The 22,835-nt window shown below is 39.4% G+C and overlaps 1 long non-coding RNA gene across 2 annotated transcripts in view; it reads right to left on the bottom strand.

Annotated features, from left to right (window-relative positions):
• Positions 1-701: 701 nt before the first annotated feature.
• Positions 702-22,835, bottom strand: part of LOC105712637 (uncharacterized) — an 86,261-nt gene continuing 64,127 nt past the window's right edge. For both annotated transcript variants that reach the window (XR_001106382.2, XR_010341704.1), the window contains exons 2-3: positions 1,495-1,603; positions 702-1,160 (exon numbers count right to left, since the gene is read on the bottom strand). This is a non-coding gene — a long non-coding RNA (uncharacterized LOC105712637). The remainder of the gene's footprint in view (positions 1,161-1,494; positions 1,604-22,835) is intronic.

Raw genomic sequence — 22,835 nt, 5'->3', positions numbered from 1 at the left:
ATTTATTTATTCTATTTTTTAAAAATTATTTCCTCCCCTCCAACTGGAAAGTAAGCTCTATAAAGACAGGGATTTTTGCCTTTCTGTGATTGATTCTACTGCACAGAGTGGTCCCTAGCACATCCCAGATGCTCAATAATATGCTAAATAATGAGTAAATGAACTTCCTTCGGAATATTACCTACATCTTTCACAGGCCCCTCACACTATTACATTGAACTTACTGTATTTTTGCCAAAACTACCCATGTCCATCTTACCCACACTAGATAGCTAGAATAGGCCTGGTCTCATTACAGTTACATACGTCACCTTCCTCTATTGGGACCTCCTTGCCATCTCACTGTCAGCTCCTGCAGACCAAGAGCTCTTTGCCTCTTCTTTGCTTGGGTAACTGCAGTTTCCCACAAGCCTCCTTGCCTCTGTTCTGGCTCCCATTTAATTCTTGCTCCTCATGCAGCCACAGGCATATTGCTAAAACCTACATATAATCTTGTCCCTTGTTTGCTTACAATTCTTTCATGACTCCCCTTACTTTCAGGATGATGAACAATTCCCCCAAGATGGTATTGTTACTAGTGGTGAATCTGTATGGGTCTGCAGCAAACTTGATCCTTGCCTCCTTGGAGGAAAGAATTTGGCTGAGGGGCAGAAGTAGGTTTAAATCAGAGGGAGAGACCGAGGCAAGTTTTAGAGCAGGAGTGAGACTTTATTAACATGTTTTAGAACAGAAGCAAAAGGAAGCAAAGTACACTTGGAAGAGGGCCAAGCAGGCAACTTGAGAGGTCCAAGTGTCTCATTCAGCCTTTGGCTTGGGGTTTTACACATTGACATGGCTCTGGGATTTTCTTTTCCCTTGAATCTTCCTTTGGAGCAGGCTGTTGCTCAACTACCGCATGTGCAATGTCGGTCAGCAGTTGGGAGGGTGACCACATGTGTAGTATATTTACTAAGATGGTGCACATGCTCTCCTTTACAGGAAGGCGATTTTCCTTTACAGGTGGAATGCCTCCAGAGGAACATCATACATCAGTCATTTTGATTCTCAGTTCACATGCTTGAGCCCGCTCATCCAACTTCTAAGATCTTGTCGGGAAGCTGCTGATCACCAGCTCCAGGTGTTTTCTATCTACTGGGAGACAAGTCTTACCATGGAGCCAGCTGCAACCAATTATCATTTCGGAGAGACAGTTTAACAACCACCCGACATCACCTGATGGTTGCCTGACATTCTTGGGGCAGGGGATCCTCCACTGCCCTCCTCATGCCTGCCTAACTACCTACTCTAACATTCCCACCCACCAAGAGTCCAAGACCCAATTCTTTGGGATAATGGACAAAGGTCAGTCTTCTGTAACTGCTTCCTGCTGTCAGAGGGGTGGTAGTGGTTGTTCTGTGGGTCTTGGCCTCTTGCTAGCTGTCAGGGCAGGATGGATCTGTGAGTTGGTGAAAGTGGTATGCAGTCAGGTCAAAGGGAGACGAGGCAGGATTTTACCTCTCTCATGTTCCACTGATGGGCAGTCTAGGGATTCTCTGTAGAAGGGTGATGCTTGAATATTGAGAGGACAGTATCCCTCACTGAAGATCATCTAGAATTTGATGGCCTGAAAGTGAGAGAAGACAAGTTGCGTATTAGATTTAGAAGACATGAACTGAAAAGGAGCAAAAGTAGGAGACTAACAAGTAGACCTAAAATGGAAGAATCCAGGAGAACCATTTCCAGGTTCCTTCCCAATCTAACCAGCCCTGAGAGCTTAAGGTGGCAAATGGAGGATGATCTCTTTGCTCCCAGGAAGAGGGATGTTTACTGTTCCCGGGTGGCCTGATTCTTCGAAGTTGCCTATTGGAACACAGTGTCCCCCGAGACACTCTGCTCAGAACAGAGCACTGAGCCTGCGGCACAAAGGCAAAAGCCCGCAATGCTCACAGAACAACCTGCGAGCAGTGCCTAGGAGAAGTGCTGGGAGCTGGGAGATCTGGCCAGACCAGGGTTGGAGTGGGGGGCGGGGGGACTACTGCGCAGGGACCAGTGGGTGAGGGAGCCAGTGAGTTGCCCCTGAGGAGCAGTCTGAGCGCTGTTGTGGTTGCTAGGCCGAGCGTGCGCTGGGAGAAGTCGCCTAGCTATGGAGTATGCTCTCAGGGGGCGCTGTCCTGCGCGGTGCTGGTGACGGTCACTGGAGCGCGTGGTAAAGAAAGGGCGAACCAGTAAAAGGCACCATTGGGCAATCTTAGCTGCCCACCCAGAGGACTCTCCAGCTCTTCGGGACCTCCCGCCTCTGGGGCAGGAGTTTGGGCTCAGGTGGGTCCCGCGCTTTGGGGATTGTTAAGAACTGCCACTGCGGAGGCCCGGACCCACAGGGCCTGCGAATCCCTCAACGCTTGGGACGGGGCGGCAGCTTGGGAAATCAGTTCCCGGGTGTCCTCTGGTTCTTTTCCTGGGGTCACTGGGAGACAGAGCATGCCCAAAGCCAGAGCGCAGGAGCACCCCATCTCCTGACTGGATAGAGGTGGCTAGCATGCAAGGAGGGTTCAGTAAGGGGGGAAGAGCAGGAGGCAAGGGACTTTGGATCTCGTGGGGCACCTGGAACGCCTAGGGGCCCAGGACTGCAGCAGAGCACGTGCTACAGTGGGGCGGGGACCCAGAGCAGCACAGGTGCGACTAGCCCCAGACCGACTGTTCCTTTGGAGCTGCCACCGCAGACAATACCAGTTAATTCCCACACCTTCACCCCATGCTTCAGGTCAGAGCTAGGGATGCCACCTTCTCCAGGAGTCAGGCATGCTTCTCTTGGTCACCTCGCAAAGGCGAGATCCCAGAGCTTCGTCAGCTGACATGCAAAGGACATAGAAAATACAATGGCTTCTTACGTACTGACCTTATATACTGGGAACTTGCTAAGTTCACTTCCCACTTCTGATAGTTTCTTTGTGTATTTATTCCTTATGTTTTTTTTTACATACACACCATGTTTCCTATAAGTAATGACAGTTTTACTTCCTCCTTTTTAATCTGTATGCCTTTTATTCCCTTTCCCCTGACTTGTACATTTACAAGGACCTCCAAAAAAAAAATGCTGAACACAGTGGAGAAAATGAATATCCTTTTCCCGTTCCCTATCTTAAGGGGAAAGCATTCACTAGGCTAACAGCATAGTTAGGGTTTTTGTAGAAGCCCTTTATTACATTAAGGAAATTCTCACCAGTTTCTACTTTTCTGAGAGATTTTTTTGAAAGGGGTATTAGATTTTGTCTGTTTATTTCATAGCTGTGGAGATAATTATTTGGCTTTTCTCCTTTATTCTCTTAATATGGTGAATTATATTAATTTTTAAATGTGAAATCAACTTTGAATTCCAGAAACAAACTCGACTTGATTATATTACATCATACATTTTGATGGATTTTATTTGCTAAAATGTTGTTAAAGGTTTTTGTGGCTATGCCCATGAGGAAAAATTACAGAAAATTAATCTGTAGTTTTCTTTTATTATTAGGTTTTGGTATTAGCACATGCTGGACTCTAGACTGAGTTAGGAAAAGTTGTCTCTGCTATTTTCAGAAAGTTCAAGTAACACTGGTAAGATATGATAGCATCCTTATGTGTTTGACAGAATTCACCACGAAACCTATGTGGACCTGTGGTTTTTCTTCCTAGGAAGGTTTCTGTAGTCCTTTACTATCCTTTAATTTTGGGAAGCTATATCATGATGCTCCCCATTTTTGTGCCTGATATTGGTAATTTGAGATCCTTCCTGTCATTCCAAATATGAAGATCAGTCTTGCCAGAGATTTCCAGGTTTATTTTGTTTGAAAAAAAAAAACAACCTATAGCTTTGTTATTTTCTCTATTGTGCATTTTCTTCTCTTCTTTCCTTTTGCTACTTACTTTGGATTTAACATGCTCACCCATTTTTTCTACTGTATAGAAACTTAAATTATGATTTTTATATTTCTCTTCCTTTTTAATAAAATAAGGCTACATTCCCTTATGCACTACTTCAGCTGTATCCCATAAATTTTTATTTCCTGTGTTTTACTTGAGTCAAGATGTTTTCTCATTTTTCTTTCACTTTTTTATTTTTTTGAGACGGAGTCTCACTCTGTCACCCAGGCTGAAGTGCAATGGTGTGGTCTCCGCTCACTGCAACCTCTGACTTCTGGGTTCAGGTGATTCTCCTGCCTCAGCCTCCTGAGCAGCTGGGACTACAGGTGTGTGCTACCACACCTGACTAATTTTTGTATTTTTAGTAGAGACAGGGTTTCACCATGTTGGCCAGGCTGGTCTTGAACTCCTGACCTTATGATCTGCTCACCTCGGCCTCCCAAAGTGCTGGGATTACAGGCATGAGCCACCACACCTGGCCATTTTCTCATTTTTCTTGTCATTTTCTCTTTGACCAATTGTTTATGTAAAAGTGTGTTTTGCTTAATTTCCAAATATAAAGATTTTCAAGATACCTTAATTGCTATTGGTTTCTAATTTAATTCCACTAGGGCCAATTGTAAGTTTCTGATCCTTTGAAATTTTTTTTCTTTTGTTTTTAAGACGGAGTCTCGCTCTGTCGCCAGGCTGGAGTGCAGTGGCACAATGTCAGCTCACTGCAACTTTCGCCTCCCGAGTTCAAGCAATTCTCCTGCCTCAGCCTCCCGAGTAGCTGGGACTACAGGCGCACGCCACCATGCCCAGCTAATTTTTGTATTTTCAGTAGAGACAGGGTTTCACCATGTTGGCCAGGCTGGTCTTGAACTCCTGACCTCATGATCTGCTCACCTAGGCCTCCCAAAGTGCTGGGATTACATGTGTGAGCCACCACACCCAGCCATTTTCTCATTTTTCTTGTCATTTTCTCTTTGACCAATTGTTTATGGTCATACATGCCACTTTGGTGGCGCACGCCACCACGCCCAGCTGATTTTTGTATTTTCAGTAGAGATGGGATTTCACCATGTTGGCCAGGATGGTCTCAATCTCTTGACCTTGTGATCCGCCCGCCTCAGCCTCCCAATCCTTTGAAATTTTTAAGACACTTTTTTGATCAGCATACTCCTATCTTCATCAACATTCCTTATGTACTTAAATTATATTCAGCTATTCTTAGTATAGTGTTTCCAAATGTCAATTAGATCAACTTAAGCCTTCTATAAACCATGTTTGTTAGTTGCTTTAATAGTTGCTGAGAAAGAGATATTAAAATCCCCTACTGTGATTGTAATATGTCTACTTATTGCTTTAGTTTGGTCAGTTTTTGCCTCATGTATTTTGAAGGTCAGCTAAGTGCATAAAATTTAAGAAATTTTACTTCTGGATCCAAGATGGCCAAATAGGAACAGCTCTGGAGTGCAGTTCGCAGCAAGAACAACACAGAAGATGAGTGATCACTGCATTTCCAAAAGAGTTATTACTGCCCACAGACCAGGAGATCCCTGGGCTGAAAAGCACCACGAGTTTCCAGCATGGCTGTTTCAGCCAGTGCAGCAGGTCTCCACACAAAAACTCACACAAATCTGGGCAGCCGTTTGAACTGGCACCTGGAACATCTGGGAGACGGAACCACTCATTCAACTGAAAAAAAGGGGACTGAAACAGGGAGCCAGGTGGTCTGGCTTGGTGGGTCCCACCCCCACAAAGACCAGCAAACTGAAATGCTCTGGATTGAGAGTTTCACAGCAAGTGCAGCTGGACCCGGGACAGTCCAGCTCTGTTGGGGGAAGAGCATCCGCCATTACCAAGGCAGTCCACCACTACTGAGGCAGTCAGCCATTACCGAGGCAGTCTGCCATTACTGAGGCAGTCCACCATTACAGACGGTCCGCCATTACTGAGGCAGACTGTGATTTCCAAGGCAATTCTAACTATACCTCTAAAAACAAAACCACAAGGAAGTTCAAACAGCAGCTGGGCAGAGCCCACTGCAGATCAGCAATGCCTCTGCTGAAAGACTGTGACTAGGCTACCTCCTAGCTGGGCAGGGCATCTCTGAAAAAAGGCAGGAGCATGTCAGGAACTTATAAATAAAGCCCCACCTTCCCAGGACAGAGCACCTGGGAAAAAAGGCAGTTATGAACTCCGCTGCAGCAGACTTAAATGTACCTGCCCAGCAGCTCTGAACGAAACAATGGAGCTCACAGCTCAGCATTTGAGCTCCTATAAGAGTCAGACTGTCTCCTCAAGCAGCTCCCTGACCCCCTTATATCCAAAGAGACACCTCATAAAAGAGCTCAGGCTGACATCTGGCGGGTATCCTTCTGGGACACAGATAGTAGAAGAAACTGGCAGAAACCCTTACTGTTCTGCAGCTGCTGCAGGTGATCCCCAGGCAAGCAGGGTCTGGAGTGGACCTCCAGTAGTCCTACAGCAGAGAGGCCTGACTGTTTGAAGGAAAACTAAAAAAACAGAAAGAAATAACTTCAGTATCAACAAAAAGGACATCTACTCAGAGACCCCATCTGAAAGTCACCAACTATAAAGACCACAGGTAGATAAATCCACAAAGATGGGAAGAAACCAATGCAAAAAGGATGAAAACACCCAAACCAGAACACCTCTCCTCCTTCAAGGGATCACAACTCCTCACCAGCAAGAAAACAAAGTTGGATCAAGAATGAGTCTGATGAATTGACAGAAATAGGCTTCAGAAGGTGGGTAATAACAAACTTCTCTGAGCTAAAAGAACATGTTCTAACCCAATGCAAAGAACCTAAGAACCTTGAAACAAGGTTTGACAAAATGGTAACGAGAATAACCAACGTAGAGAAGAATATAAATGACCTGAGGGAACTGAAAAACACAACACAAGAACTCCGCAAAGCATACACAAGTTTCAGTAGCCAAATTAACCAAGCAGAAGAAAGGATATCAGAGATTGAAGATCAATTCAACGAAATAAAATGAGAAGGCAATAACAGAGAAAAAAGAGGGAAAAGAAATTAACAAAGCCTCCAAGAAATATGGGATTATGTGAAAAGACCTAATCTACGTTTGATAGGTGTACCTGAATGTGACAGAGAGAATGAATCGAAGCTGGAAAACACTCTCCAGGATATTATCCAGGAGAACTTTCCCAACCTAGCAACACAGGCCAATATTCAAGTCCAGGAAATACAGAGAACACCACAAAGATATTCCTCAAGAAGAGTAACCTCAAGGCACATAATCTTCAGATTCACCAGGGTTAAAATGAAGGAAAAAATGCTAAGGATAGCCAGAGAGAAAGGTCGGGTTACTCACAAAGGGAAGCCCATCAGACTCACAGTGGATCTCTCAGCAGAAATCCTACAAGCCAGAAGAGAGTGGGGGCCAATATTCAATATCATTAAAGAAAAGAACTTTCAACCTAGAATTTCATATCCAGCCAAACTAAGCTTCATAAGTGAAGGAGAAATAAAATCCTTTATGAACAAGCAATTGCTGAGAGATTTTGTCACCACCAGGCCTGCCTTACAAGAGCTCCTGAAAGAAGCACTAAACATAGAAAGGACCAACCAGTACCAGCCACTCCAAAAACATACCAAATGGTAAAGAGCATCGACACAATGAATAAACTGCATCAACTAATGGGCAAAATAGCCAACTAGCATCAAAATGGCAGGATCAAATTCACATATAACAATATTAACCTTAAATGTAAATGGGCTAAATGCCCCAATCAAAAGAAACAGATTGGCAAATTGGAAAAAAAGTCAAAACCCATTGATGTGCTATATTCAGGAAACCCATCTCACATGCAAGGACACACATAGGCTCAAAATAAAAGGATGCAGGATGATATATCAAACAAATGGAGAGCAAAAAAGCAGGAGTTGCAATCCTAGTCTCTAATAAAATAGACTTTAAACCAACAAAGATCAAAAGAGACAAGAAGGGCATTACATAATGGTAAAAGGATCAATGCAACAAGAAAAGCTAATGATCCTAAATATATGTGCACCCAATATAGGAGCACCCAGATACATAAAGCAAGTTCTTAATGACCTACAAAGAGACTTAGACTCCCACACAATAATAGTGGGAGACTTCAACACTCCACTTTCAATATTAGACAGATCAACAAGACGGAAAATTAACAAGGATATCCAGGACCTGAACTCAGATCTGGACCAAGCAAACCTAATAGACATCTACAGAACTCTCCACCCCAAATCCAGAGGGTATACATTCTTCTCAGCACCACATCACACCTACTCTAAAATTGACCACATAATTGGAAGTAAATCACTCAGCAAATGCAAAAGAACAGAAATCATAACAAACAGTCTCTCAGACCACAGTGCAATCAAATTAGAACTCAGGGTTAAGAAACTAACTCAGAACTGCACAACTTCATGGAAACTAAACAACTGACTGACTCTTGAATGTTGACTGGATAAACAATGAAATGAAGGCAGAAATAAAGATGTACCAAAACAGATATATATACCAAGGGAACAGAACAGAGGCCTCGGAGGCAACGCCACACATCTACAACCATCTGATCTTTGACAAACCTGACAAAAACAAGCAATGGGGAAAGGATTCCCTGTTTAATAAATGGTGTTGGGAAAACTGACTAGCCATGTGCAGAAAGCAGAAACTGGACCCCTTCCTGATATCTTAAACTAAAATTAACTCCAGATGGATTAAAGACATAAACGTAAGACCTAACACCATAAAAACCCCAGAAAACCTAGCTCCCATAATTCCCACTTGTGGGAGGGACCTGGTAGGAGATAATTGAGTTATCGGGGTGGTTTCCTCCATACTGTTCTTCTGGTAGTGAATAAGTCTCATGAGATCTGATGGTTTTATAAGGGGAAACTTTTTTCGCTTGGTTTTCATTCTGTCCTGTCTGCTGCCAGGTAAGATTTCATCTTCTGCCATGATTCTGAGGCCTCCCTAGACACACGGAAAGTGAGTCCATTAAACTTCTTTATATATATATATATAAAAATTACCCAGTCTCAGGTATGTTTTTATCAGTAGCATGAAAACAGACTACTACACCTTGTTCCTCCTTCCTTTCTCTTTCTTGTATTCCCCAGTTTCTATTACTGCCATTGCATGTCCACATGTACCGAGTGTTTAGTTCCTACTGATAAATTAGAACACGTGTTATTTGGTTTTCTGTCCCTGCATTAATTTGCTTAGGATAATGGCTTCCAGCTGTACCTTTGATTTTATTCTTTCTTATGGCTGCATAATAGTTCTTGGGGTAAACATACTACATGTTCTTTATCCAATCAACCATTGATGGGCAGCTAAGTTGATTTCATGTCTTTGGAATTGTGAATAGTGCTCTGATGAACATACAAATGGATGTGTCTTTTTTATTTTCCTTTGAATATGTACCCACTAATGAGATTTCTGGGTCAAATGGTATTTCTGTCTACAGGTCTTTGAGGAATTGCCACACTGTTTTCCACACTGGTTAAACTAATTTACACTCCCACTAACAGTGTATAAGAGTTCCTTTTTCTCCACTACCTCGCCAGCATCTGTTATTTTTTGACTTCTTAATAATAGCCATTCTGAATGGTGTGAGATGAGGTTTTTTTCATATGTTTGCTGGCCACTTGCGTGTCTTCTTTTCAGAAATGTCTGTTCATTTCGTTTGCCCACTTTTAGTGGCATTATTTGGTTTTTGCTTGTTGAAATGTTTAAGTTCCATATAGATTCTGCATATTAGGCCTTTGTTGACTACATAGTTAGCAAATATGTTCTCCCATTGCATAGGTTGTCTGTTTACTCTGTTGACAGTTTCTTTTACTGTGCAGAAGTCTTTTAGTTTAATTTGGTCCCAATTATCAAGTTTATGTTTTGTTGCAATTGCTTTTGAAGACTTAGTCATAAATTCTTTCCCAAGGCCACTGTTGATATGGTGTCTCCTAGCTTTTTTTCTAGGATTCTTAAAGTTTGAGGTCTTACATTTAAATCTTTAATCCATATTGAGTTAACTTTTATATGCTGAAAGGTAGGGGTCCAGTTTCCTTCTTCTGCATATAGCTGGCCAGCTATCTCAGCATCATTTATTGACTAGGCAGTACTTTACCCGTTGCTTATTTTTGTCAACTTTGTCAAAGACCAGATAGCTGTAGGTGTGCAGCTTTATATCTGGGTTCTCCATTCTGTACCATTGGTCTATGTGTCTGTTTTTGTACTAGTACCATGGGGTTTGGTTACTATCCCCTTGTAGTATAGTTTGCAGTTGGGTAATGTGATGCTTCCACTTTATTCTTATTGCTTTGGATTACTTTGGCTATTTGGGATAGTTTTTGGTTCCAGGCAAATTTTAGAATAGTTTTTACTAACTCTGGGGGAGGGAGGGAAAACTATATTAGTAGCTTGATAGGAATAGCATTAAATCTGTAGATTGCTTTGGGTAGTATGGCCATCTTAACAATATTGACTCTTCCAGTCCATGAGCATGAGCCGTTTTTCCATTTGTTTGTGTCACCTATTTCTTTCTGCAGTATTTTATAGCTCTCCTTGTAGACATTTTTCACCTCCTTGGTTAGATGTATCCCTAGGTATTTTGTGTGTGTGGCTATTGTACAAGTGATTATGTTCAGCTTGAACATTATTGGTGTATACAAATGCTACTGTTTTTTGTATGTTCATTTTTTATCCTTAAAACTTTACTAAAGTCATTTATTGGTTCCAGGAGGCTTTAGGGTTTTATAGGTATTAAATCATATCATCCATGAAAAGAGTTTGACTTCCCTCTTTCTATTTGGATGCCTTTTATTTCTGTCTCTTGCCTGATTGCTCTGGTAAGGACTTCCAGTACTATATTGAATAGGAGTGATAAGAGTGGGCATTCTTCTCTTGTTCTAGTTCTCAAGGAGAATGCTTCTAGCTTTTGTCTGTTCATTGTGATCTTGGCTGTGGGTTTGTCATACATGGCTCTTATTATTTTGAGGTATAGTCTTTTGATACCTAGTTTTCTGAGGGTTTGTATCAGGAAGAAATGCTGGATCCTATCAAATGCTTTTCCTGCATCTATTGAGATGATAATACATTTTTAATTCTTTTTATGTGGTGAATAGCATTTGTTGATTTGTGTATGTTGAACCAACCTTGTATCCCAGGAATGAAGCCTACTTGATTGTAGGTGAATTAACTTTTTGATGTACTGCTGTATTTGATTTGCTAGTATCCTGTTGATGATTTTTGTGTCTATGTTAATCCGGGATATTGGCCTATAGTTTTCTTTTTTCATTATGTGTTTGCCAGATTTCGGTATCATGGTAATGATGGCTTTATAGAATGAGTTAGGGAGGAGTCCCTCCTCCTTGATATTTTTGATATAGTTTCAATAGGATTAGTACCAACTCTTCTTTTTCATCTCTAGTAGAGTTCAACTATGAGTCCATCTATTATGGGCCTTTTTTTGGTTGATAGACTTTTTATTACCAATTCAATTTCAGAACTCCATATTGGTCTTTTCAGGGTTTCCATTTCTTTTTTATTCAATCTTGGGAGGTTGTGTGTTTCCAGAATTTATCCATTAAAAGGGTTGTTTAGTCCAATTATAGTTAATGTAATTGTTTATATGATTGAGTTCAAATCTGCCTAAGATAGAAGAGTTCTAGGTGTTCCATATCCCTACTTACATTTAAAATGACAGACATATTTTAAACTTTATTCTGGTGAATGTGTAGTGGTATCTCACTGTGGTTTCAATATTTATCTCCCTGATAACTAATAATATTCAGCATTTTTTACATACTTACTTGAAACATTTTCAATCTCCTTTTGTGAAGGGATCAGTACCTGTTCATTCCCAGGGTTGCTTTAAGAATATTTTTTAATCTTCATAATGTATAGTGTCAGCACACAATTGTCATTATTACTAGGGATTGCTCTCCAATGTGGTGGATGTTACGACCTCTTTCTGAACCACTTCACTCCATGCTAGGCTTTGCTGTCAATTCCCTCAATTCTCACAGAAAACATTACTGCTAGTCTTTTATGGAAAGCAGACTTTTATTAAAGGTTTAGGGTCATGGTAGGAAATGACAGCATCATACAAAAAAGGCACTAAAAGTTAAATGTGAGACATCACTATCCTAAAACTCTTGGATATTTCCTTTCATCATCTTGCTTATTCCTGGAACTCCTTGTTCTCCTCAGTTTCTCCTTACCAGGCCTTAGGTCCCTTAACTCTTCACTCCAGAGTTACTCACAGATAAATTTCTCTCTCCATTGTCTTGCACACTTCAACTGTTTTTTATATTTTTATTCTTTCTTTTCAGAAAATTCCCTACAAGTGAAGACTAAAGCTTTTCCTTTCCGTACTGAAAGATGCTCATCAAGACATTTATCAAAAACAAAGTGTCTTTTCTTGAGTTTGAAACACCACCACTCCCTTGGAATGCTAAAATGGTTGCAGTTAGTCACTATTTAATTATGAATGTTTCTGTTATATCTATAGGTATATATGTTATATCTGAAGGTATTAATTAATTAACAAGGGACTATTCATCCCATGTTACAGCTAAAATAGCTGAGGCTCATTGATGAAGTAATGTTCCAAGTTGCACAAACATCAAGCTTGAATTCAAACTCAAATGTATCTGAGTCTAGAAATTGGTTCTCCATCCACTAAACCACATTCTTCCCACATGTAACTCCAGCACTCCTGCACATTCCCTCCCTCTCAATCTCCCCAAGTTTAATTTCTTATTCAATTTTTTCCTGGGTCCTAACCCTCACTACTGTTTGACACATGAAATGATATCACTAGGAAAACACGAAACATCTGAGCCTCAGCAATTTATCTGTAAAATGGGAATAGTAGCTACCTTTTGATTTCTAGAAGAATTCATTAAACTAATATATTAAAATGTTCTATAAGCAGTAAAACACTGGATTTTACCAGTGTGGTAGATCAGGAACTCCACCATTTAAATCTAAAAATACTGGATAAAGCATTTTTTAAAAGAAACCTTTTACTGAATGACTGAGCTGGTGATGTGGCAAGGGAATTTCTCAGAGAACAGGAATGGTAAGAAGGCATAAATTTACTTGGCTAAGGGAGAACTGAATCTGCAGTTTTCTCTGGAATATCTGCCTATCCCTATTGTTCAGAGCCTCAATTTTAATAGATTATGTGTACTGAGGCAGAAAACAAGACTCAGCTTGGAAAACCCCATACAAACATGAGATTTCTAAAACATGGCACGTTCACAGAGTAAATCAGAAAGAAAAAACAAGTCTGGCAAGGATCATGATGAAGATACATGCCTATGTAGGCCTTGGCTCTGAGTTGGAAGGACAATAAACAGAAATCTAATCCTTGAGAATTCTCAAAAACCTCTTCTCCCCATAGGCTGCAGTTGGACATCATTCTGTCTAAAACATCCAAGCCCAATAATTTTGGTTAAAATGGTCCTGAATTGATAATGCCCCCACGTGTCACCTACACACACATAAAAGAATTACTAAACCACACATGGATGCCTCTGTCACTTGGGATGTAATGCTCAGCGTTGGCATGGTTCAACTCATAACCCTACGCATCTGTCATCCTGTCTAACAACATTCAGGTCCCAGGGAAACGTTTTTCCATATCTCTTGCTCTATGTCCTGGAAACAAAAGGCAACTGTGTTTCAGTTCCAGGAAGGTCTATGGATTTTGCCACTGCCAGTGGTGTCTAAGACTAATACCATTTTAGAGTGTAGGGGAATTTAGCTACAGATGCTATTACATTTTTAAAAAGCCAATTTTGTCAAATTCCTCTTCCCAGAAAACACACATGCAATGGATTTTTTTGCATTAAAAAATTATCCCATCCCCACAGTGCCCAGCATCTACATTTCTATTTCTCTTCAGTTTCCAATTCAAGGTTTTTCTACATTGCTTCATAAATTAGTGCAGTATTTGTGATAATTGCATGTGGCAGAGGAGGAACATTTGCAATACTTAACAATTCCTATTTATGATATTTGTGTATATCTAGGTCTGTATACAACCTCGTAAAATCATGGTAACAATAGTTTACATTTGCAACTAGGACACAGAATTCTAGAATTGTGAGTTGTATTTTCACAAAACATTTAATATTTAAAATTTTAAAAAATAAATGCTATTTACATTTTTTTAAGTTTACATTCATAATATAAATTGTATGTTGCCTTCTAATAGATAATTTTGAATATTCTAAAAGAAAACTTTGTAATAAGTAATTGTTTTGAAATGAAAGATTAAAAATAGATTTTATAGAGTAAATATAAACAATAAAACAAGCATTTCTTTACTCATATAAACTTTGGCCTATCAAGAAAACATCTAGATGTGCATAATAATAATGAAATTCACTAATGTCTGATAGTTTGACAACTTCCAGTCAACGAAAAAATTATATGTTTTCAAATACTTTTAGGTGTTATCATTATGAAGGTATTACTTATTAAGGTAGGAGGATAAAACATTGCATTTAATAGTTTCTTGGCTTAATTTATTACTTTTTAAAACTTAGACATATGGTATGCAAATTCCATCTGTACTCTTGCAAATGCTGTACTCATTACAAATGTTAGAAACAAGCCTGGCCAGGTCCCTGGAAAATGCAAAACCAACTCCTTTCTGGAAAAATCCACGTTACACTCAAACTTCAAGTTATTCCCACAGGTAAAGTTCTAAAGATCATATTATAACTTTTAAAAATCACTAAGCACATGAGGAAATAGTCTATCATGATTGAGACATAACAGAAAACACAAAGTTGCAATCTGACTAGCTAAGATTTAAGATACTAGAATTATTGGCTATAATACAAAGTAACTGTTTTAATATGGCTATAGTTGGGAAGTAAAGAGACATAAAGGACAGAGTAAGCCCAACCAGCATTCCAGAAGGAGCTAATTGAGAGAAGAGGGGATGATATTAATATGCATATATGAAAATCTGATATATGGCAGAGAGATTATGCAAATCAGTTTTTAAAAAAGATGAACTATTCATTAAGGTATGCCAAAACAATTGATTGGTTTCATATGAAACAAAAAATGAATATGAATTCTTATTTTGAAACATACTCAAAAATATGTATACCTACATGTATAGGTATACATTTTTCATTTTTAAGTGGGATCATGTCTTTGTGTGTTCTTTTTTCTTTGTGTTTGATTCCCTTTTTAGGATTTACTTATAAAAGCACAATTTTCCTCCTCATAACAGTGTTTGACAGCTTAGCGATATCTCCAGTCTTCTTTGTGAAATTTTGCACTGAATATTTTGAAATTTTTTCCAATTTGACAAGTGAAAGTTATATCCCTTGTTTAATCTTTATTATAATTATTACTAAGGTTTCATCTATTTGAAAGAGATTTATATACATACAAATGTACATAAATATATACATGTACATATACCATGGAACTGTGACCTGGTCCTGCAGAAAGCTACCTTCTGGTCTTGCGCTCTCATGGGCCCTGAGCAATCAAGATTTTTGAAAAGGCAGAGAACCTGGTGTGTATTCTGTAGGGAGTATGTCTGTGTTTCTCCAGGCTCTGTGCAGACTTGCCAGACTTCATTTTCCCCGTTTTCTAGTTATGTTTCCTCCCAAGTGGTTGTAGGGTAGAAATCACTTAAATTTCCAGAGACTTCTTTAACTGATCAGCAAGTTTCTTGTTTGCTAAGTAACATTCTGATCTTCTCTTTAGGATTCTCATGAACTAAAAGCAAATTTAATTCATGTCAAGGCAAAAATCAATGAAACTTACTGATTTTGTTTTCCCTTAGCACCAAGAAAAGAGTTTTATATATATATTTGAATGAGATAATTCGAATGAGATTCTAGTTAAATTAACCTGATTATTAATTTCAAGCACAAAGTACCTCTTATCTACATAAGGATTAATTTTTTCCCACTCTCATGTTTACTGGCTTTTGTTGAGAATATAAAGGTAACACAAGCTCATTTAGAAAAATAATGAAATATATATACATACAGGTATATATGTGTGTGTGCATATGTACCAAAAACATTTATTTTTGTTTTAATAGCAACCATTTAATACCAGGAAAAAAAACACACACACACACATTTATGTTACATCTGTAAATCCACAGCCCTTTTCTTGGTGCTAAGGGAAAACAAAATTAGTAAGTTTCACTGATTTTTGCCTTGACATATTTGCTTTTAATTCATGAGAATCCTGAAGAGAAGATCGGAATGTTACTTAGCAAACAAGAAACTTACTGATCAGTTAAAGAAGTCTCTGGAAATTTAAGTGATTTCTACCCTACAACCACTTGGGAGGAAACGTAACTAGAAAATGGGGAAAAATGAAGTCTGGCAAGTCTGCATAGAGCCTGGAGAAACACAGACTACTCCCTCCAGAATACACACCAGGTTGTCTGTCTTTTCAAAAATCTTGATTGCTCAGGGCCCATGAGAGTTAGTGCAAGACCAGAAGGTAGCTTTCTGCAGGACCAGATGTCACAGTTCTATGGAAACTTGAGGAAGTTCAAACATCTATTAAAGTGATAAAGTTTATAATAACTTAGTTGTTAAATGCCTTTTTGCTTGTTCTCTAAACCCATGAACTGCCTTTCTTTCCCTTCTGTTCAGTATCTAACATGTATTTGTTAAATTTGATACAACACCTGCATTAGTTCATGTTCACACTTCTGATAAAGACATACCCAAGACTGTGAAGAAAAAGAGGTTTAATTGGACTTACAGTTCCACATGGCTGGGGAGGCCTCAGAATCATGGTGGGAGATGAAAGGCACTTCTTACACAGTGGTGGCAAGAGAAAATGAGGAAGATGCAAAAGTGGAAGCCCCTGATAAAACCATCCAACCTCATGAAACTTATTCACTACCATGAGAAAAGTATGGGAGAAACCACCCCCATGATTCAAATTATCTCTCACCGGGTCCCTTCCACAACACATGGGAATTACGAGAGTGTAATTCAAGATAAGATTTGGGTGGGGACACAGTCAAATCATATCAGCACCAGAAGACAATTCAGACTTGGAGACAGAAAAAAATATAACCAGCATATTTGCAAACAGATTAGCATTTGATATGCATGATATTCTCCTAGTTAAATTATTAATTTTAAGCCCAAAATATCCTTTTCCTACTAAGAATGTATTATTAAGTTTTTCCCACTGTCATATTTACTGGCTTTATTTTGAGAACATAAAAGTAACACAAGCTCATTTAGAAAACTAACAACATACAAAAAAGTAAAAAGACAACAAAAATTACTCATAATCTTACTACCAAGAATAATGATACTTTTAAAAAATCTGTTTTCTTTCCTTTCTCTATAAATATGCATTTCTATTTTTAGAAAATTTAATTAAATGTAAAAGCTATCTTTTTTTTAAATTTTACATCAACATTAACATCTTTAAAATTCTTCAAAAACATCATTTTTAATCACCACAAATTTATTCCACCATTCCCCTTTTTTCATTTTTAAGTGGGATCATATCTTTACACTTCCTTTTTTCTTTGTCTTTCATCCCTTTTGTAGGATTTACTTATGAAAGTACAATTTTCCTCCCCACAACAGTGTTTGACAGTTTAAAGATATCTACAGTCTTCTTTATGAAATTTTATATTCAATCTTTTTGAAATTCTTTTCCAATTTGACAGATAAAAGCTATATCCGTTGTTTAATGTTTATTGTAACTATTGCTAGGGTTTCTGACTTATTTTGATGTCCACTCCAGAATTCCTCATGCTTCTTGTTCCCTTCCACTTCTAAATCTGTATGACCCTTCTTTCACTTCCAATTTAAATCCCAGACACAGAGCTCTACCTCTCCCATGACCCCATCTACTGATAAACTGCCCCACTATGCAAACACCCAGACAGAGGGTATGGCCCTCAATACCTAGATATGGAGATATTGATGGTACAGAATAAACAGCTCCCTTCACTTTCACTGGAAGGATAGAACCAAGCCAGATGGAATGGGCTTCAACTCAATGATGTGTTGGAGCATGTCTCAGCTCACAAGAACCAATTATGCATTTCTTTTCTCAATTCCATGTTCAATGATGTCACACTGGCTGCTCAAAATTGTTCATGGTGAGAGGATTTCCACCATTAATCAGCAAATGCTACAAATTAAAGCCCCTCAGTGCCCCCATCCCTGCCCAGAGACAGTTGTTACACATTTAACAGCATTCCACTATCTACCTCCATGTCAGGCTATGGCAGATAAAGTAGTATCAGACTAACCTTCCTTCTCATAACACCTAGAAAAGCTGTGTAAAAGTTTTTTTAATTGTTTGAAGGAACACTACCAAGGCAGCCAAGACTTAAGGGTCTAAGATCCTAGAGAGAAAGAAATGCTGAGAAGTGAGCCTGATGTTATACTCCCCTGACATATTTGCTGATGCCTAGGCAGCATGTGAGCCACTAAGCAGAAATTCATGGCTAGCAGGCAGAGGAGCTGAGCAGAGCTTTCAGCAGTCTCAGGGGCTGCAGAGCAAAATCTGAATTTTTTCAGGAACTATCAAAGAGGAGGGCTCCTAATAAACACTCAGGCTTTCATTTGGGACTTTTGAAGGGCAATACCTCAGGAATAAAGGTAACAGGAGACACCAAACCCTCAAAAATAATAAAGCTTGGCTCAGATTTAGATCAATTTCAGACTGAAGTAAGGTAAACCTTCTCATCCTAACTGCCTGCTAGTCACAAAAGTAAATCCTCTTGAGAGCTTATAATAGAACCAATAACCAACAATAACTAACAGTAAATCTACTAAAGATGTACAAAGCTACAGGAGAATTGTAGATCTAAATGTGAAAGGTTAACAATAAAGCTTCTAGTAGATGCCACTGAAAATCTACATGATATTGGAATTACTTCAAAACACATGTATGCAAGTGTCCATAGCAGTATTATTTGTAATATTTAAAAACTGGAAACAATAGAATGGATTAACTGTGGAATATTCATTCATTGGATTACTACACCACAATAATGTAACAGCACAAATCATTGCTGAACACAGCAGCCTGGATGAATGTCATAAACATAGTGCAGAATGAAAGAAGCCAATGCAAGAGTACACACCGTATGCCTCCATTTACATAAAGTTTAAAAACGGCAAAACTAATCTATGATGTTAATAATTTAGCAGGAGAGTGACAAGAAATATGACGGGGCTTCCAAAAAATGCTTGTATGTTCTGTTTCTTGATATAAGCAATGTTTACAAGGTTTGTTCCTGTGAAAATATAATAAGCAATTGACTTATAGCTTGTATACTTCCCTGTATAAATGTTATATTTAAAATTTATTAAAGGATAACTAGGAGAGATAGCACTAAAACTCTTCCCAGAGCTGAAACATGATGCCTGAATCAGATAGGAATCCATGATGAAAGTGACAAAAGAATCTAACTCATACTGACTTTGAAACTAGTATGAAAGCCAAAGATGTACAAATGATCAACAAACACATTAAAAAATGTTCAACATCATTGGTCATTAGGGAAATGCAAATCAAAATCACAATGAGATACCACCTCACACCCATTAGGATGGCTTAAATGAGAAAGATAACAGCAAAACTTGGCTAAGTTGTGAAGAAACTGGAACACTCTCATACACTGCTGGTGAGAATATAAATTGGCAAACCTACATAGGAAAACTGTGGCAGTACCTCAAAGTGTTCAACAGATTAATCATATGACCCAGTGGTTCCATTCCTAGGTACATACTCAAAAGATAACATATATCCATAAGAAAGTTTACATAGTAAAGTTCAAGTGTCATTATTCACAATAGCCAAAAATGGAAACAAGCCAAATGTGGTTTGGCAATAAAATAGGAATGAAGTACTGACGATATATGCTACAACATGGATGAACCTTGAACTTGTAATGCATAAAAGAAGCCAGTCACAAAAGACCACATATATATATTTACATGGAATGTCCAAAACAGGCAAATCTTAAGAGACAAACAGTAGATTAGCAATTGTCATGGCCTATAGCTGGTAGTGGGGAGAGATCAGGAAGGGGAGGTTGAAGAGGAATGGGGAATAACCACCAATGAGAATGTGCTTCCATTTGCAGTGATGAAAATATTCTAAAGTTGATTGTGGTGAAGGTTGTGCAACTCTGTCGAAATCCCAAAAGATCAAACTCCCAAAAATATAATTCTGGAAAAAAATAATTTAAAATACTTTAAAATATATTTACTTACATTTTTAAAGGAGGATTTATTTGAGAAAAATAAAAATGCAACAAAATATTTCAAGGGCCACTTTATACAATAAAGTAGGCAATAGTAAGCACATTTTTGTAAGTTTAAACACTCAGGTATACCAATGAATATCACATGGGTATAACAGTTATAAAAAGATGAATTGTATTCATAAAGAAATATAGGTCAAAAGGGAAATATATAAATGCCTATTACTCTGGTTGGCAATTGTGTGCACCCAGCTTTGTAAATACGATCATACCATGATGAATAACCTGTCTTTTGATGAAATTAATCAAAAAATACTGTGGGTCACTCCCATATATGCAGTCATCCAGAGAGCCAAGATCTTAAAAAATTGTATCTTTCACAAATGCAGACATACAAAAAGGATATCTCTTCATTTGCTGAGGAAGTTTCAACGTTTTTGCACACACAAATACAGTGCATACACACAAAGCCAACATTGTGATAAATCACTTTCATGGAGTCACATTTGCCAAAAAAAAAACAGAAAAGAAAAAACTGCATAAAATGGTGGCTGGCAAGATGGCCAAATAGGAACAGCTCTGGTCTGCAGCTCCCAGCGAGATCAACGCAGAAGATGGGTAATATCTGCATTTCCAACTGAGGTACCCAGCCCATCTCATTAGGACTGGTTAGACAGTGGATGCAGCCCAGGGAGGGTTGGCCAAAGCAGGGTGGGGGTGTCACCTCACCCAGAAAGTGCAAAGGGTTGGAGAACTTCCTCTCCAGCCAAGGGAAGCCATGAGGGACTGTGCTGTGAGGAACAGTGCACTCCAGCCCAGATACTACGCTTTTCCCACTGTCTTTGCAACCCGCAAATCAGGAGATTTCCTCAGGTGTCTACACCATCAGGGCCCTGGATTTCAAGCACAAAACTAGGTGGCCATACGGTCAGACACTGAGCTAGCTGCTGGAGATTTTTTTCATACCCCAGTGGCACGTGGAATGCCAGTGAGACAGAACCATTCACTCCCCTGGAAAGAGGGCTGAAGCCAGGCAGCCAAGTGGTCTAGCTCAGTGGATCCCATCCCCACAGAGCCCAGCAAACTAAGATCCACTGGCTTGCAATTCTCAATGCCAGCACAGCAGTCTGAAGTCAAGCTGGGATGCTCAAGCTTGGATGGAGGAGGTGCATCCACCATTACAGAGGCTTGAGTAGACGGTTTTCCCCTCACAGTGTAAACAAAGCCAAATGGAAGTTCAAACTGGGTGAAGCCCGCCTCAGCTCTGCAAAGCACTATAGCCAGACTGCCTCCCTAGATTCCTCCTCACTGGGCAGGGCATCTCTGAAAGAAAAGGGGCAGCCCCAATCAGGGACTTATAAATAAAACTCCGATTTCCCTGGGACAGAGCACCTGAGGGAAGGGGCAGCTGCGGGCACAACTTCAGCAGACTAAAACATTCCTGCCTGCCAGCTCAGAAGAGAGCAGCAGATCTCCCAGCACAGCACTCAAGCTCTGCCCTTGACAGACTACCTCCTCAAGTGGGTCCCCGACCCCTGTGCATTTTGACTGAGAGACACCTCCCAATAGGGATCAACAGATACCACATACAGGAGAGAGCCAGCTGGCATCTGGCTGGTGCCCTTCTGGGACAAAGCTTAGAAAGGAAGAGCCAGCAACCTTTGCCATTCTGCAGCCTCCACTGGTGATAAGCAGGCAAACAGGGTCTGGAGTGGACCTCCAGCAAATTCCAGCAGACCTGCAGCAGAGGGTCCTGACCATTAGAAGGAAAGCTAACAAACAGAAAGGAATAGCATCAATATCAACAAAAATGACATCCACACAGAAATCCCATCCTAAGGTCACCAACATCAAAGACTAAAGGTAGATTAACTCCACGAAGATGAGGAAAAACCAGTGCAAAAAGGCTGAAAATTCCAAAAACCAAAACGTCTCTTCTCCAAGGGATCACAACTCCTCGCTAGTGAGGGAATAAAACTTGACAAGAAATGAGTTTGATGAATTGACAGAAGTAGGCTTCAGAAGGTGGGTAATAACAAATTTCTCTGAGCTAAAGGAGCATGTTCTAACCAAATGCAAGGAAGGTAAGAACCTTGAAAAAAGGTTAGAGGAATTGCTAACTAGAACAACCAATTTAGAGAAGAACATAAATGAGCTGATAAAACTGAAAAACACAGCACAAATCTTCATGAAGCATATACAAATATTAACAGCCAAATCAATCAAGTGTAAGAAAGGATATCAGAGATTGAAGATCAACTTAATGAAATAAAGCATGAAGGCAAGATCAGAGAAAAAAGAGTGAAAAGGAACAAATAAAACATCCAAGAAATACGGGACTATGTGAAAAGATTGGTGTACCTGAAAGTGACAGGGAGAATGGAACCAAATTAGAAAACACTCTCCAGGATATTATCCAGGAGAACTTCACCAACTTAGCCAGACAGGAAAACATTCAAATTCAGGAAATACAGAGAAAACCACAAAGATACTCCTCAAGAAGAGCAATCCCAAGACACATAATCATCAAATTCACCAAGGTTGAAATGAAGAAAAAAATATTAAGGGAAGCCAGAGAGAAAGGTTGAGTTACCCACAAAGGGAAGCCCATTAGACTAACTGCAGATCTCTCTGCAGAAACCTAACAAGCCAGAAGAGAGTGGAGGTCAATATTCAACATTCT

This window comes from Aotus nancymaae, unplaced genomic scaffold (assembly GCF_030222135.1).
Source record: "Aotus nancymaae isolate 86718 unplaced genomic scaffold, 86718_ANA_hifiasm-v0.15.2.pri h1tg000010l, whole genome shotgun sequence".
Taxonomy (NCBI): Eukaryota; Metazoa; Chordata; class Mammalia; order Primates; family Aotidae; genus Aotus; species Aotus nancymaae.
Note: the sequence above shows the minus strand (reverse complement) of the source record. Positions and strands in the feature narration are given on the sequence as shown.